The sequence below is a fragment of the Pelodiscus sinensis genome, chromosome 1 (genome assembly GCF_049634645.1).
Source record: "Pelodiscus sinensis isolate JC-2024 chromosome 1, ASM4963464v1, whole genome shotgun sequence".
In the NCBI taxonomy this organism is placed as follows: Eukaryota; Metazoa; Chordata; order Testudines; family Trionychidae; genus Pelodiscus; species Pelodiscus sinensis.
Genome location: NC_134711.1, coordinates 204,886,837 through 204,904,826, shown reverse-complemented (window position 1 = coordinate 204,904,826; position 17,990 = coordinate 204,886,837). Strand labels below are relative to the sequence as shown.

Genomic DNA, 17,990 nt, shown 5'->3' with positions numbered 1-17,990 from the left:
TTGGGACCTCATTTTAATGGGGTCACTAAAGCTAACTTTTGATTTGTTGGGGCCTAGGGCCAAAGCCCAAGTCCCACTGCCCAGGCTGAAGCAGATGCCTGAGGGCTTCAGACTTGGGTAATGGGGTTCAGTTTACAGGCCTAATACCTGGGATGAAGCCCTTGTGCTTTGAACTCCCTCCTGGGGTAATGGAACTTAGGTGGACTCAGGTATCCATCCCCCCTCCTGGTCATGCAGTTACTGTTGTCAGAAAGGGGTCGTGATAGAATAAAGTTTGAAAATCCCCGGTCTTATGCATTGAGAAAAATGGACGAAGGTAGGGGCTTGAGCATGCAAATGCCGACTTAATGAACAGCCTATTAATTGGAGAAGACTGACCTTGTTCACTAATAATGTTCAGAAGGATGTCTGAGACAATAACTTCTTACTTGTTCTATGGGCTATGAAAGTTTGTTTCTGGCTTGCAACAGTGTTAGAACCACATATATACGATACAATTTGTTAAATAGATATTTTGAAACCAGACACAAGCATAGGTTTTTGGCATTTTGGCATTATACTGGCAGTTCCAAGCAGCGTGAAGAAGGGTATTTAATAGCAAAATGTTAAGATTTATTTTTGTTATAGCCATTTGTAGTTTGAAATTTAAATAAAAGATATCCTGTGGATTAAATTGTATTATAAACTAGACACAACCAGTATCAAAGTATTCAGATGTCATGGGGCTAATTGAGTCACTTTTATAGTTTAGAGGAAAACTTAATATAGACTTCAGTATGACTGCATATGTTCAATGGAAATGCGTATCTGCTGAAATTAGTTCATTTTCCTTTTTAATAGTAACGTAAGTTATAAATAGATTATGGCGCTTATGATGAGACGAGTTGGGAATGTTTTTGTGAAATGGTAAAGGATTTTTGTGATATTTGTATGTTTATAATGTGGGAGCTTCAGATGTTCAGCAATTCAGAAAATAAAGCCCTAGATGTCTAAAGCTAAGGATGTCTACATAGTGTGTATTTCTGAAAATTTAGTCTTTTTTGAACGGTTTACCAAATTGTTGGTTCCTTTGATTTGAATATTACAAAACATTTGCAAGGAAGTACAGTAGTAAAAATTTGTTCTAATAGTTCTAGTGTATGCTTATGTTTCCTCTGTATTAATTCTTAACACATTATTAGGTAAATGTTTCCATACGAATTGCATTTCCAGTAGGAAAAAAAAAATCTGAATTCCTATAAGAAATTGTTTTGGGGAAAAAAGTGGCTTCTTTAATATTTGTTTGTAGTATTTGAAGGCCCTGTTTTCATAGAGCCCAAAAGTTCTTTACTATGTTTAAATTTAGTCACTTAGTTATAAGGCTGAGTAAGTTGCTCCTTCACATGAAAGTTGAAGGAATTGGCAGATGGTTCAAACAAGCAACACCATAGATATGACATTGACCTTAACCCTAGCACAAGCTTAATTTCAAAGTTCATTTGTTTCCAAAATCGACATTCAAATGACATAGTTGTTATGCTAGGTAATAAAAATTCTGTTTTATTAAGGCTATATAGCAAACCATGTAGCTTTAGTGTAAAAGTTGATTATCTTCTAAACTTTTCTAGACTTGATGCATTTAGATTATTATAATTATTTAATAAAAGTTCTAAGCATATTTCTAGCACTTAAGGCACAAGAAATTGTTACATGCATATAATGTATAATATTGAGCCCATCGAAAGAGACGAATTATGTTCAGGTTAAGGGGAAAGAGTAAGTATTGTACTATGCTCTGTCCCTATTGATAATTTCTTGCAATAGGTTTGTTCCCCATCATTATGAAATTAAATTATAATGCAAATGGCATTGTTCAAATGCTTCCAAACTAACTTTTTAAGTATCCTTTTCCGTGGTCCAGAGAAATTATGATTGAATACAGCTAATAAGATCTTCATGTGGAAGTTATAATAGAAGTATATTGAAAATTGAGCTTTAGACCAGTTAATCAAATTATTTATACAACATTCTGAGAGTTTAAAAAAAGCTGTAAAAATGCCAGGTATATTATTAGTTACCCGAAGATTGCAATTACTGTTCTGCCAGATTTTATTTCCAAATAGAAACGTATTTTTAGTTTGTAAAAGGGAGATTTCTTTACAGGAAGCCTTTATTGTATCCCTGAAATAATTAGAGAGGCAGGTGCTCTGTGAGCTTCATTTTATCTCTTTTATCCAGTGCTTCTAGTAGCTGTGTAACAGTTGGAGATGAAAATTTTCAAATGGGATGTTTGGGATAAGGGAAATCATATAATCTTATAAACTATAAGGGCATACTGTCTGAACAGAACCTTGGATGAAACTTTGAGACTTTTGTGTAGTGTTTTGATGGTTGCATGGCTGTGCTCTTCAGTTGTGGAGGAAGAGATGTAAAAAATTAAAATAGACAAACAAATTGTTTTAGTTCACACTTGTATGGCAGATATTACTGTTATTTCTACAGTGATAACATTCTGCATAAGACATAAATATATGAAAATGTAGTGTTTTATTTTGACCTTGAAAATATAGTAAACTTCATTGTGTGAAGGTGATAGTGCCTAGATTCTCATGATTCCTAACCCCTGTTTTGAAGTCCATTGAGTCTTTCCATTGCGTTCATGGGCTTTTAATCAAGCCTTAAGGATTTCAGACCACTCCTTCCTTATTCCTTGTTCTGTTGAAGTGCCTTACAAAGCCCAGCCTTGTGCCTTCTATCATAAAAATGTGCCTACTTAGGTACAAAATCTGTTTGTTTTTGTATTTGTAAAACACAAACTAGAAAAACCCAGAATAATTACTTCATGCAAGTAGAATTGTGCAAGCCCGCTATGTGTTATTTTAATACACACACTCACTTTTGGTAAAAATACTTTTTTTTTTTTCCTGAAACTAGCCTTGTTCCATTTGAACACTGCAATATTGTGTGGCTTACAGAAATTACTTTTAGAATTATTCCAGTAATTAATGCCTTAATATTAAAAAACATGCACCAGCCCTGACCTTAATTATTAATTTGTAACTGCAAATATTTTAAGCAAAAATGACATCCAAAGATTTTAGTTTTTTTCCAGAGCTGCATTATTCTTTTGAAAGATTGATTTCAGTTTTTAAATTCTGCTGCAGAAAAGCAAATAGAGAGAAATAGCTAATCTAAATTGGGAAATGAAGAGGGCTTTTTTTAAGCATGAAAATTTCATCATCTTGTCAGCTGGCAGAATGCCTGCTGTGTGGATTCACAAAGGCTAAGAATTACACTTTCATGAAATTTTCCTCACTAACTGCCCTGGTTAATTTGAAAGATAACCCACTGTTTTAATTCATTCCTCAATTGGGCGGTGCAGGTTTTATTTTTGATCTGACAAAGCATTTGTGTTAATCGTTTTGGCCCTCTACTAGACACTCTTGGGATTGTGCTTTTACAATAAATGTGTCTGTGATAGCTCTTTAGTCTATTATACTTACAATAGATCCATAGAACTGGTAATTAATTCTGTACGGCTTTGGAAGTGGGAAGAATAGGTGTAGCTCTGTCAAGTGCTGCTGGGAAGTTTGTTTAGCTGGTTCATTTTTGAAGTGTTACCCTAAGCCATCAATGAAAGATCCATGCTGGAGAGAGGCTGGGATAGAAATTAATGGCCATAAATGAGTAAACAAACCCAACTTTTACCTTGAAGAGTGGAGTCACTTGGTTTATGGTATATGCATCTAATTCTTATGTTAAAAAAGCATAACAGAAATTTCCTATTGAAATATTTGTCTATAATATGGAAGGAGTTTCAGGAATAAATGTTAGCAATTCTGTTTCCTTTAATAAACTACTTGCACATCACAATCTACAGCTGTAAGAAAATTGCAGAATCTAACACCTAGCACTCCTAAAAACATTTTCACTTCCATATATTTCCTTTCTTTGGTTATTAAAACAAATGAAGAAAGAAAGGAATTCTCAATTTAATATTCTCTATTTGCTGCTAAGAACATACCCTAAATGTGCAATGTGACTGATAGCAAAGTTCACCTTGCCTAGAGTGGATTGTTCATGAAGAACTATATCACACAGACACAATATTCTTTTATCTGTTCTGTTAATGTATACCTGTGGTGCCTCGGCAGCATGTATGTAGTTAAGGGATACATTTAAATGTAAAGAAATCTCAAGTTTATTTCCTATTAGTTTATAGTTACCAACAATGTAAAACCTGTTTTGACTTAGGGATCTTGGTTTTGTTCATAGTATTTATATAAAAATGTACCTAGCCCTTATTTCACAGCCCTTGTCTACTGGACCACTATCCCTCGCAGATGGAAGTGAGTTTGAAAGGCTATTGAGCACTGCTAAATAACTTTGTGCTGTTCTGCTGTGAAAATTCAGTGTTCAATAGCCCTCAAAATTTCTCATTTCTTACCTGTGGTGGGGTGGTCTGCTGCTTGCATATTAGGTCTCAGCATAGAGGTATCCTAGTTATAGCACTTGTGAGTTATTTTAGTTATTCTGTATATCTTGGGTTTTGCATTAATATTTAGCACCTTTATAAAGGCAAAAGTTTTTAAAATAAACACCATTATAAGAAGTTATAAAAAACATAAATATTGAAATTTCAATACATATCCACATAACGGTACTAAGATAACAGGAGTAGTTCTAAACGTGGAATCTTCCACACTGCAAGAAGAACAGCAAGTTACAAGCAGACATCGCATGAACAGGTAAAAATATGATTGTAAGGACTGTGATGACCATTATATAATCACGTTCTCTCAAAATTTTATCTGTTTTAAGGTTTTCTTGGTACTAGAAGCTTTAGGATATTGCAGAGTTTGGAATTACATCATTGTAGTCTCCTTTATGAACCAAACACAATAGGGTTGTATCCATAATTGGGAAACCTTCCAAGTCCAGGCAGAGCTGGAAACTATTGCAATGCAAAGGAAAGGTAAAAGACTAGTGTGGTTCTGTTAGTGGTTCCAAAGGGACTCAGAATGAATGAAAAGAAAATCTCCTATCAAATTCTCAAGATTTTCTTTGGCTTTTAGCTAGTTGGCCCAGTATCATCTCCTTGGTCTTTTCTTCATCGATACTGACAGCCACATTTCAACCAGGACCCTATTTTGACTAACCACTGGGAAATAGATTTACTGTTCAGTGAGGAAATAATAATCAACTGTATTGTTGTAGCCAGAACAATCTCCTTGTCTTCCCTAGAAGTGCATATATATTCATTGGACTGGAGATAAGATGAGTTCCTTTGAGACTTCTTGGGAAACCACATGCTAGGGCTCTTTGGAATGATAAGCAGTTATTCATCACACACTTCATAGTATATTATCTAGGATTGGTTAATCACTACTATCACTTCTGTGTCGTCTGCCCATGAAGGAAAGGTTTAAGACCTCTAACATCAAGATAACTTGTTTTAGCACAGTGTTTCAAGGGTATGGTCAATTTGTCTTCACAAAAGGCATTGACAGTTCTTATTAATGGACTTATACTTTTTTTATTGGCTTTTAGTACTCCCAATGAGTAGGAACCCATCTCACTAATGGTTGAGTGAAGTTTGCCCAATGCATTCAGAACCTCAGTCACTGAAATTTGGTGAAATTCAGCTAAAAAATAGGGTATGTTTATCCTTTTCCACCTGCACTCTGTAAGAATGTGCATAATTTTAACTCGGCTATTATAGACCTACTGTTCGAATGACTGGACAGAATTCTTTCATAGTGTGATAGGAAAAAAATGAAGTCAATTTCTGAGCACATACTATTGAAACTGGTTCATTAACAGAAACAGTGACATGCTGTGGCCACAGCCTGGAGGTCATAAGTATGACAGAGCGGTGCATGTGGTTTTTTTTTAGAGAGAACAGTCATGGCCTCATTCTACACTTGACTGTTCCCAAGGCAATTTCAATAGAAAACTGGGAACCACTATCGGAATTTATATTTTCATATTCATTAAATTATTTTTAGAGGTAATTGTTGAAATATTTACATTTGTCTAGGCTTAGGCTTTTTGCTATATGCCATTCACATTTTAATGTAACTTTGGATAGAAAAGGACCTCTGTGTAAAACACTTGAGATATAAGGAATATGAATTTAGTAATTATTCAGTTTGGGCATGTCTAAATTTTATGAAACAAAGTTGCCAATGATAACTGTAATTTTGATTGCTATACTTGTACCTCTGATTTAAAATAAATAATATTCTTTACAGTGAATTATCAAACAAATACATCTATATTACTAATTGAAACTCTTACTTTTGGAGCTAATTGTAACCAGCTTGCCAGAAGAACATTCAAAATGTAGCCCACAAATGTTGAATTTCTTACCTTGCTAAGTCAGAAGATCCAAAAAATGTCTAGAGCTAAAGAGATCAACTTCTACCCGATGTGACTTCCCTTCCTACTTTGCCCTGATCAATGCCTGTTTCTGTAGGGGCAACAGAAAGTTAAGATTCTTGTCCTCAGAATGACATTTTTATCAATATTTGCTGTCTTTACCAAAATGGTTTTTGTACGAGTATCTGGCAGTATAGAAACTGCTTTAAGAAAGCTATGGGATATATTTTAAAATTAGTATTGGAGAGATTGAGGATCTGCATTGGGTCTTTCCTTGGCCGCATCCAAAAACCAGAAAAACCTTTTACTACCGTTCATAAGGCCTCCTGAAAGCCAGACTTGCTGTTCCATGCTCAAAGGCATCAGGAGGTAAAGGAAAGATAACAACATTAAATGATAGTACAGGTAAAATAATCTAACCTTCATATTCAACTTTCAGAGCAGGTAGTCCTGTCTATGCAAATGCTAAGCCAAGGTAAGTTGAGCAGATACTGGAAAAAGATAAGAAGCCATCTGTAGCTGTTAGTATAATCAGAAATGCACGTGTCTGTACCGAAGGCTTACTGGCATTAATCAAGAATTAGCCTTCAATCAGAGGTAGTAATTTCCAAGAAGTTTTTTTTGGTTTTTACCAACACTGGGGGGAGGAAGGGTAAACAGCTATTTTGTACCAAGAATCCCTTTTCCTGAATATTTTAGTGGCCCCTTGCTTCAAGAAATGTTTCCATTTCAGAGAATCTTTGGAAGTCTCGAAACAACAACAAAAAGCAGCTAATGAAAACAAAAATTTTGCCATCCTTCCACAATTCATAATTTCCTGGAGAAGAAGAAAAGGATTAAATAATGCAGATTGCCTTCTGATTTGTAACATTTTCATTGCTATCTGTTTCTTTTAAGAGTCCAGAAACTATATTATACATATCTTCCTCTAATTTTTTCCCTCTCTCAAAACAAAAAGAAAAGAGGGAAAAATATCAGATATAAAGATACATTATCTTCCTCTATTTGCTCCTCCAAGAAGGAAAGTGAAATATCTTCTGCACAATTATAAGAATCAATCAAGAAAACGACATTTGTTTCTCCTGATATCTAACCAAAATACAGTAGTATCTTTGAATCTTCAGAGGAAGGAAGCAGAACCTTCTTAAACAGAAAAACATATTTTTCCCTCCTCTCTTCCTGAAACAATCCCGGAAACTATTGATTTCTGGAATAGATTCAACATAAGATGTCCTTACAAAGTAGAGACAGTTTATGGAATTATGTATAAGTTAGTGAAGAACGAAATCTGCTAAGGAAAAGTTCACACAGCTTGTCAAAGTCGTCTCTTCATTAGCAAACAACAGTAATTCCTTCTGATGGTGGCCTCTTTTCTGATGATCCTTGATTCATCACAATTTGTGATTTCCTTTGGGAGGAGGTTCTTGGAGTTCTCAGCTGCATCTGTACTACTTTAATCATAGAATACTAGGACTGGAAGGGACCTCGAGAGGTCATAGAGTCTAATCCTGTGCCCTCATGGCAGGACCCAGTACTGACTAGACCATCACTGATAGACATTTATCTAACCTACTCTTAAATATCTCCAGAGATGGAGACTCTACAACCTCCCTAGGCAGTTTATTCCAGTGTTTAACCACCTTGACAGTTAGGAAGTTTTTCCCAATGTCCAATCTAAACCTCCGTTACTGCAGTTTGAGCCCATTGCTTCTTGTCCTATCCTCAAAGGCCAGGAAGAACAATTTTTCTCCTTCATCCTTGTGACACCCTTTTAGATACCTGAAAACCGCTATCATGTCCCCCTCAATCTTCTCTTTTCCAAACTAAGCAAGCCTAATTTTTTCAGTCTTCCGTCATAGGTCACGTTCTTGAGACCTTTAATCATTCTTGTTGCTCTTCTCTGGACCGTCTCCAATTTCTCCACATCTTTCTTGAAATGTAGTGCCAAGAACTGGACATAGTACTCCAACTGAAGCCTAATTAGCACAGAGTAGAGCAAAAGAATGACTTCTCGTGTCTTGCTCACAACACACCTGTTAATGCATCCTAGAATCATGTTTGCTGTTGACTCATATTTACTTGTCTTTTACTTGTTTTAATGTCTTTTACTTGTTTTGTTTTTGTTATCTGTGCTGTATGCAGATCTGTTTTACATTTTCTGGTAAAAGTTAAATCTGTCCACTAAAAATATCTATGGCCACTTATTACTGATGCCTTCCTAAATGCTATAATTTTGACAAGATACTTTTTCTCTAATTAAATGATCAGCGTGTGCCTGTGGAGAGGCAATTTCTGTTTCAGATGGATCTCAGTATCTGCAAGGTTTTCATTGGTCCAGTTAGGCCCCAAAAATGAAGTAACAGAAAAGCCAGACTAGAAAAAAACATATTCAATCAAAGAGTTCCTTTTCTCAATTTCATTTTAGAAAAACATCTCTTTATTTGTACAGATTTCTGTAGCTCCACACTGCTTAGGGATAGTAGAGGTCAAGGACCAAACATGCCGGGAGGACGTAGGGTTGCCAGGTGTCCGGTATTGAACTGGACAGTTCAGTATTTCCACCTCCTGTCCAGTAAAAAAATTCAGAAAATACCAAACACCTAAAATGTCTGGTACTTTCTGATTTTTTTTTCACGGCCAGGAGGCGAAAATCCCAGGCTATCCAGCTTAATACGGAGGCAGCCTGGCAACCCTAGTGCTTATGAGGTTCCGCAGGGGAGCTGTCCAGCCCCGTGCAGGGAGGCAAGTGGCAGCCGGCAGCCTCTTAGGGCCAAAAAGCCTCATCACATGTTTCTTAAAGGGGCCACCCTGTTTGTGTGGGTTTGTTGTTGTTGTAAAGCAAAAAACAAAACAAAAAACAACTCCTCTAGGGATCCCCCTCCCCCCCCCCCCCCCCCGGTATTTTTTCTGAAATCATCTGGCAACCCTAGGAGCATGCTTTGTATCTTCTTCGGTGATCAGGACCCTGGAATATGTAGCTTTTACAGAGCAAGCAATTCATAAATTCATATCACTTGGTGCAGCAAAGGAAACCAAGCTGAGTTAGCATCTTTCAGGCATTACTCATATTTCTTCTGAAATGCTCCATTAAGGTCAAATTAGTTCTGGGCTTCAAATATCTCTGTAAATCCACAGAGACACCTTCCATTCGGAGGGAAGCACTGGTATGAATTTTATCATTCAGAGATTTAAAAAAATTATCTGACATTATTCCATTGCAACCAGTTCCTTTCTTTGTGTTTTTATTTGTATAGTTTACGGTAGGTTTTCTTCACTCTGATTTCAGGGGCTATCACTTTACCTAACACTACCAAAGCAGAATTCTCCCTTTTGACATCACCAAATATGTAAATCATGGTCCTTTCAGTAGTTGACTGAAGGGCATCTATCTCTTTCCTTATGTGAATGATACTCAGATAAAGATCTAGACAAGAGAAAAGGCAACTATAAACATCCAGGTAGTCTTGGAAACCCTGAGGTTTAAATTTGAGGAAATCAAGTCCAATATCCAGTATAGTTTTAGATCATCCACAAGAAAACAAAGGAGGTACTTTTAAAGCAACATTATTCCTATTTGAATAAAGGAGAAGGAAGTTGTACTCTGATATAAATCCACTATTGAACAGTAAATTTATGTCTGTAGCCTCTCTTCTGTGGGTTCTGAGGATAGTATAGTTACTACAAGTATAGTTACCTTGATAGAGTTACTACAGTTGGGACTATTTCAAGAATGATCTCTCCACTTGTGTAAATTATTTCTTTTTGATCGTGATCTCAAATTCTGTGCAAGACACATCAGTCGTCCCCTATCCCACAAAGTGACAGTACTCACCACCAACTTCATACCTCACAACAGAAACCCTAATCCAGAAATCTATCCCTGGAGCAAACCCTATGGCCAGCTCTGTCTACACATTTACCCTAGTGACACCCTCACAGGACCTAACCACACTAGCGATATCATTCACATGCACATCTACTAATTTAATCTATGCTAGTCATGCCCTTCTGCCATGTACATTGGACAAACTGGACTGTCTCTATGCAAAAGACTGAATGGACACAAACCAGACATTAAGAATGGCAACACCCAAAAGTGGGGAAGCACTTTAACCTGGCTGGGCACATAGTATTAGACTTGGAAGTTGCCATTCTTAGATAGAAAAACTTCCAAAACAGACTGCAGAGAGCAACTGCTGAGCTGGAATTCATATGCAAATTTGACATGCTGAAACAAGGTCCAAATAAGAATGGAGTGGTTCTTGCATTACAGTAGGTAATTTCTTCTTCAGGTACTTTTACCTTCTCCCCTCTGTTGGAGATTAGCCACATCAATTCTGATTTAATTAGCACTTTCATCACATTCCCTTTTCTGTATCCTCCCCCTGCCCTGTCTTTCTTTTTCGCTTCAGTATCTGAGGAAGTGAGATCACCAAAGCTTATGCTCTAATACTCTAATAAATTTGTTAGTCCGTTTCAGCAAGAACAAGAAGTCTAGTGGTGCTTGGAAGACTAACACGGCTACCCCTCTGAATTCTTTGTGTGGTGCACTTAAATTAGATCATAAGAGAATCTCCTTTTTCATAATGTTGAGAATAACTGCCAGAGGTACCAGTCTCCAGAGCTGGGGATGTACATTTGAAGCAGAATATCCCTAGGGGGTGGGGGTGTGTGTGTGTGTGTGTGTGTGTGTGTGTGTGTGTGTGTGTGTGTGTGTGTGTGTGTGTGTGTGTGTGAGCAAATCCACAACATAATTTTTCCCATGATTTAGTTAGTTTTATTCAAGTTTATTGGACTGAAGCTAGATGTGCCAGACATACAAGAGCTGTGTATTTTCCACTGATCAAGGTAGACAGTAGCTAGATGATGATGAGACTGTATAGCAAATAGTGTGAGTTCCTTTCAGCTACTCATTTTACATCAGGAATCTTTGCAGCCCTACACACAATCATAGAAATGTGAAGCTGCAAGGGACTTAAAGAAGAGTCATACACTCATGCAGAATTGAGTATACCTAGACTATCCCTGGAGAGTGTTTGTTTAACCTGTTTTTACAGTTTTCAAGTTCTCCTTTAGTTGTCTTTTCTGAAAATTAAACATGCCCATGTTGTTTAATGTTTCCTCATTCTAAACTGACTGTCATTCCTGTTACTTCCTCCTGAACTCTCTACATTTTCTCCACAACTTCCCTAAAGTATGGTGCCCAAAATTGGATTCTGTACTTCTGTTGAGTCATCACAATGCTAAGTAGAGTTACGTCCCATGTCTGACACTCCAGTTAACACACACCAGATTATTAGACTTCTTTACTACTCCATCACACTGTTGACTCATTCAGTTTGTGATCAGTTAAGAGACCCCAGTTCCTTTTCGGCTATACTACCACGTAGCCAGTTATTTCCTATTCTGTAGATGCAAATTTGATGTTTCCTTCCTAAATGAAGTACTTAGCGCCTTTCTTCAGTGAAATCCATCTTGTTAAATTCAGAACAATTCTCCAATTTGTTAAGGTTGCTTTTGAATCCTGCCCTCCAAAGTACTTGCAACCTCTCCCAACTGTGTAACATCTGCAGATCTTATACTCTCCACGCTATTATCCACATTATTAATGAAAATAATGAATAGCATTGAACCCAAGATTGACACCTGTGGGACCCCCACTAGATATATCCTCCCAGTTTGACAATGAACACTACTCTTTGAGTACAGTTTTTTAGTTTTGCAGCCCCCTTATAGTACCTTCATTTAGACCATATCTTTAGTTTGCTTATGAGAATATCATGCAGGACTCAACTCAAAATATATTACATCTTCTGCTTCCCCCATCCCACTAAGCCAATAATAGTGTCAAAGAAGGAAATTAGATATCTTTGGCTTTTTTTTTCCTTGCCAAATTCATGCAGGTTATTCCTTATAACTCTCTGTGTGATTCCAAATTGTTTAATAATTTTGGTTCAGTATCTTTCCAAGGAAATTGGGCTGTGAGTTGTCTATAATTCTCTGGATGCTATCGGTTCCTCTTTTAAAAAGACCGGAACTGTTTGCACTTCTCCAGTCCCCTGAACCTCACTTGTCCAGCTGGAATTCTTAAAGGTAATTGCTAACTGTTCCAAGATTACTGAAGCAAGTTCCTTAAGTACTCTAGGATGAATTTTAGGCCCTGATTCTTTGAATATACTTAACTTATCTAAGTATTCTTTAATCCGTTCTTTCCCTGTTTTGGCTTGTACCTTCTTCCTTATCAATATTAATTGTGTTGAATATTTGGTCACCATTAACCTTTTTTGCAAGGATTGAAGCAAAATATGCATTAAACTCCTTAGCTTTCTTGATGCCATTAATTATTAGCTCTCCTTCCCTGCTAAGTAGAGGACCTACACTTTGCTTTATCTTTCTCGTGTTTTTTATTGTAGTTAAAGAACCTCTTCATATATTGCCTTATGTCCTTACGATTTTGTAACTAATTTTGTGTCTTAGCCTTTCGGATTTTGTCCCTATATGCTTATGCTTGTTATTTTGTATTCTTCCTTGTACAATTCATCCATGTTTCCACTTTCTTTAGGATTTCTTTTTTATTTTTTTATTTTTTTATGTTATTGATAAAGCAATATTGGCCTGTTTCTATCTTACCATTGCGTTAGTATAGTTTGCTGTTGTGCTTTTAATATTATCTCTTTGAGAAAACTGCCAGATCTCCTAGACTCCTTTTTTTTCTCTTTAGTTTTTCTTCCTGTGAGACCTTACCTCCCATTTCTCTCTCATTGTATGATCACCTTCACCCAAATGTCCTTCCACTTTCAAATTTGCAACAAATTCTTCCTTATTGATCAGTATCAAATTTAAAATGGCAGTCCCGCTATTTATGTGATGTCCTCCACTTTGTGAAGCAAAATTTTGTCCTCAGTACATTCCAAGTACTTGCTGGAAAAATTTTATTTTCCCATGTTAGTTGTCCAATAGATGTCTGGTAAGTTAAAGTCTCCATTACAACCACATCTTGGCTGTGTCTACATTGGCCCCTATTTCATAATAGGGATGCAAATGTAGCACTTTGGAATAGGCAAATCCGTGGGGGATTTAAATATCCCCCGCGGCATTTGCATTAACATGGCTGCTGCTTTTTTCCAGTTTGTAGATAAGCCAGAGAAAAGCGCCAGTCTGGACACGATCCTCCGGAAAATAAGCTCTTTTCCGGAGGATCTCTTATTCCTACTTTCAAGTAAAATAATAAGCTCTTTTCCGGAGGATCTCTTATTCCTACTTCCAGACTGGCGCTTTTCTCTGGCTTATCTACAAGCCGGAAAAAAGCAGCAGCCATGTTAAGCAAATGTCGCGGGGGATATTTAAATCCCCCGCGGATTTGCCTATTCCAAAGTGCTACATTTGCATCCCTATTACGGAATATGGGCCAGTGTAGACACAGCCCTTATGTTTTGGATATTTCTGCTGTTTCTTCTAGAGATGCCTCTTCTTCCTCATCTGATGGGTTATAGAAGACTTTACCATGACTATCAACCCTATTTTTTCTCCTGTTTTATCTTTACCCAGAAACTTGCATCTGGTTTGCCTCTTACCTCCTTGGAACTTGGAACTTGGAACAATTATATATATTCTTGTTGTATAATGCAACACTCTACTCCCTTTTTTTGCTCAGCCCATCCTGCCTGAAAAGATTATAACCTTCTATGCCAATATTTCAGTCATGAGATTTGTGCCATAGTGTCTGTGAATCCAGTTAAGTCATAATTTAGCTTTTGTTCTAACACTTCCAGTTTTTCCCGTTTAATTCCCCAAATTCTTACATTTGTGTATAGACCTAAGATGTTGAGCAGAATTCCCCATTGATTTTTCTCTTGTTGCTTCTATGATCCTTTTGTAATTTTCCATATCCTCCCACAACATCTAGCTCTCTGTTAAGATCGCCTTTTGAAAGATTATGATGGTGTCAAAGAGCATTGGCTTAGAAGAAGAAAGCTTGACAAGGTTGAATCAGTTTTTCATTATGCGATCTTCCAAATATAATAAATATTTAAATCTTTTCAGACATCTTCACCTCTTAGGGAAAATCGTAAGATAGAAAAATAGTTTTCCATGATAAGACTCTTCATTCCCCCAACAAATCAAAGGTAAATGTAATGTTCTTGTATGTATCTTTTTCCTGAGACTGAGAATATTTCAAAAGATTGACTGTAACATGCTGCGGATAATTTTGGAGAATGATTGAGAAGAATTATTAGTCCAGGAAATCCCTGGTGGTACTTGGTCATAGATTGACTTTGCCTCTTCTCCAGAGACTCAATCCAGATCTTTCTCTCTGTGGTTGGAGCTCCACCGCAGTCCCTTGCAAGTTAGAGTTTTTTAAAAGAGTGCACAAAAAGATTAAAGAATGTAAATCAACTACATCTTGCAGCCTTTTAGGAATCTGTTAATCATGATTTCATAATCTAGGGTCTCAAGTAAGTCTGATACCAGTGTTGACTACAACACACACATCCACTGAAATGTTTTCTGGGTTTTACATTTTTATCAGGAAGGTATAGACTGTAATCTGCTAGTTTTCTTCACCTTTTGCTGTGTGAGGAAAAAAATTGATCCTTATCAGAATTGTAGATTTCCTTTGGTTCCTGCTATGGCCAAATTAATCTGAACAGCCAAATTGTTAAATCTTCTAAAAATACCGAAGTTTCCTACGTGGAGAATAAATCCTAGTTTTGAAAATTTGAGAAGCCTTAAAGCATCTTTAACAAAACCACCTTCTTTGTAGCAAAAACATCTGCAAAAAGACTGTCAAACGTAAAGCTTTATCCACTGAAGACCAGTGTTGTATGATTTGCTAGGATAATAAATATTTTGTATTGCACCTAAATTTTTTCCCAAAAAGAATAGTTTTATAACCACAAGCAATTATTCTACCTTTATTTCTGTCCTAATCCTCAGCAACCTAGAGAAAAACATTGATTTAATTTTGATTTTGCAGAGCAATTCAATTTTTTAAAACAAGATTGGAAAACAATTAAAGAATGAGTAGTTCAGAATTGAAAAACTAGGAGTATTGAACTCTTGGATGGTGGAATAAATGGGTGATTCCATCCCATAGTGGCCTCCTGGGAGGAAAAATGCATTGACAGAAAAGATTTGCAACACAGTGATATGGTTGACCCTGTTCACCTTGATACAGCATTACAAAATAGATGAGCATTCTTCCTTTTATGATTTCTTTGGGACAATGGTCCCTAAAGCTTTAGAAGATGAAGTTTAAATTTAGATGAGAGCAACAAAATCTTTTCCCATAATCTGTTTAATTGGGCATTTCTTTTCTCTCCCTGCGCTCTTAATTTGTACTGCTAGTCACACCGCAGCTGTGAAAATTAATAGACATGCACTTGTCCAAGACAGAAAAACTTTGTCATATCTGATGTCTTTCACTGATGAAAATGTGATCAGTTAAGCTCATCTCTACCATCATCTCATCTTTTTTTTAAAATGTAGTAGCAGAATTCCCAATTTGGATAACGTTTTTATTTTGAAAAAAGAATACATTTTCATATTTCATAGATACTGCCTTTAGATTTTCCTCACCTGCACAGTTTTGAAACTTTGCATGCAGTTAAAGTAGATATCATTTTTGTATTTTAACATTTTATATTTTGAAGAAATTCTTGGCTTTAGTAGATGCATCAAAAAGCACAAGGTGGGAGGTGGAGTCAAGTGGAAATGTTTCCTCATCAACTCTGCAGTCTGCCTCTGTTCCGCTGAGTGCAAGGCAACCCAGCTGTGAGGCTTGCTGGCCATACTCTTAGAGAGAGAGAGAGAGAGAGAGAGAGAGAGAGAGAGAAAATTATCAAGGAAGACAAAATTTCTCTCTCTCATTTCTATCCTTACATCAATTCAGCCTTCTGAGTTCCCATACGTGAGAGTGTAACTTAATTTCCAAATTACATGATGAAAGCACATCTGTCCCAAAATTAATACCTCTTGAGAATATCATAATTGTATATACTGAAAATAATTAGTATCTGTAATTTGCAAGTCATAAATGTCTAATTTTTAGCGAAGTTGTTTGTTTCCATTTAAGATAAATTCTCAATTTAAGATCCAAGGCAACATTGAAATGTACCTCACAGAGGCCAAAATTGTTCTTTCGTTCTTTTCTTTACCTTTTTTTAAAACTGTAAAGAAACACAGAGACTTTTTGTTGAATTCTGTTGTAGAACAGACTATCCTATTTTAAAAAATATGCTGAGATATGTCTAATATAATATTATTCAATGGATATTACCTTACCAGTTTTTTTCTCACATGGAGGCAACTGATGTCAAATCTCTACGCGTATTCCTACACTTCCAACTGCACAAACAGAATGATGGTTAAACATTCCCACTTCATTCATTGAAATTCCAGCTTTTAAAGGTGGCTTTGAGAGTAGCAGCAAGCAAAAACACCCAGTCCCCTCAACACACACTCACTTTTTATCTTCTCCCTAAGGGACTCTCAATTTCCAGTGCTTTGCCCCTCAAATGGGGCAATCTATCAAGTTCCTTCTCTCCATTTCTTCATTTCCATCTTAATGGAGTAGAACAAGTGGAGAAAGCTTGAAGTCCAAGAGAGCCCCTTGCGCTTCCGAAAGAAAGTTGCACTATGATTGCACTCAGCCTGTTGCCTCTGGCTTTACTTGGAGTAGGGTTAGGGAACCTAATGTGCATTCCCCCAGCTTGCCTGGCTCTAGCCCCTGAGGCTTCTCTGGAGCACACAAAATCTACTTTCCTGGGCCCCTCTGGTGCGTGAGGGGTGGCCTTCTCAGTTGGGAGCCATATCAGTGAGGGGTTGGGGGGTTTTCTGGGGGGGGAGAGGGTTGCTTTTCACAAGTGTGGTGCCACCAATGTTTCTGTGCATCAGTGGCCCCCAGCCCAAGAAAGGTTCCCACTTCTGGCTTATAGAGTACATCCACGCAGCAGCATTATTTCGGAATAACTGGAGTGTCTACACTGCAAGCCTTTATTTCGACATAATTGTGAGCTGGAGGACTTCTTACTCTGACACCTGGTAACCCTCATTTTATTAGGGGTAAGGGAAGTTGAAGAAAGAATATTCTTCTTTCAACTTCCTGCTATGTAGACATCGCCAAAAGCCAAATTAAGCTATTTCGACTTCTGCTACTCAATTGACATAGATTAAGTTGCATAGCTTATTCCGACTTCAGCCCTGTTGTGTAGCTGTGCCCCCAGAATTTGGAGGCTTATTGGGACCTTTGCATTAAAATACCTCTGCAAGAGTGGGTCAGTCCTCTTCAGCTCTTCAGATTAATTGTTATCTGATAAGAATTTGCCATGGGTAAATCCAAAACTTGCCCCCTTCTGCTCTGTCTAATCCATTTGAAAAAGATTCCATAAGGCTAGCATTAAAAGCCAGAGCAACTAACTACATATCCAGGTGTTGCTCAAAATGAAGCCCTGAGCAGCACAAAGAGAACTTAATTAGATTGTAACAGAAGACATGGACAAGTCAAAATATTTTCTACCAATGAGTGAAATTAAGAAAAGAATGGGAACCCGTCATACAAGTGCAGAAGTTCTTTTCATTCTTACGCACATCAGGGTGATTCTGATGTGTGTTTGTGTGGTGGGAGGGGG

At 37.0% G+C, this 17,990-nt stretch overlaps 1 protein-coding gene across 3 annotated transcripts in view; it reads left to right on the top strand.

Moving 5' to 3' along the window:
• POLA1 (DNA polymerase alpha 1, catalytic subunit) overlaps positions 1–17,990 on the top strand; it is a 317,285-nt gene that overhangs the window by 150,522 nt on the left and 148,773 nt on the right. The gene's annotated exons all lie outside the window — the stretch shown is intronic.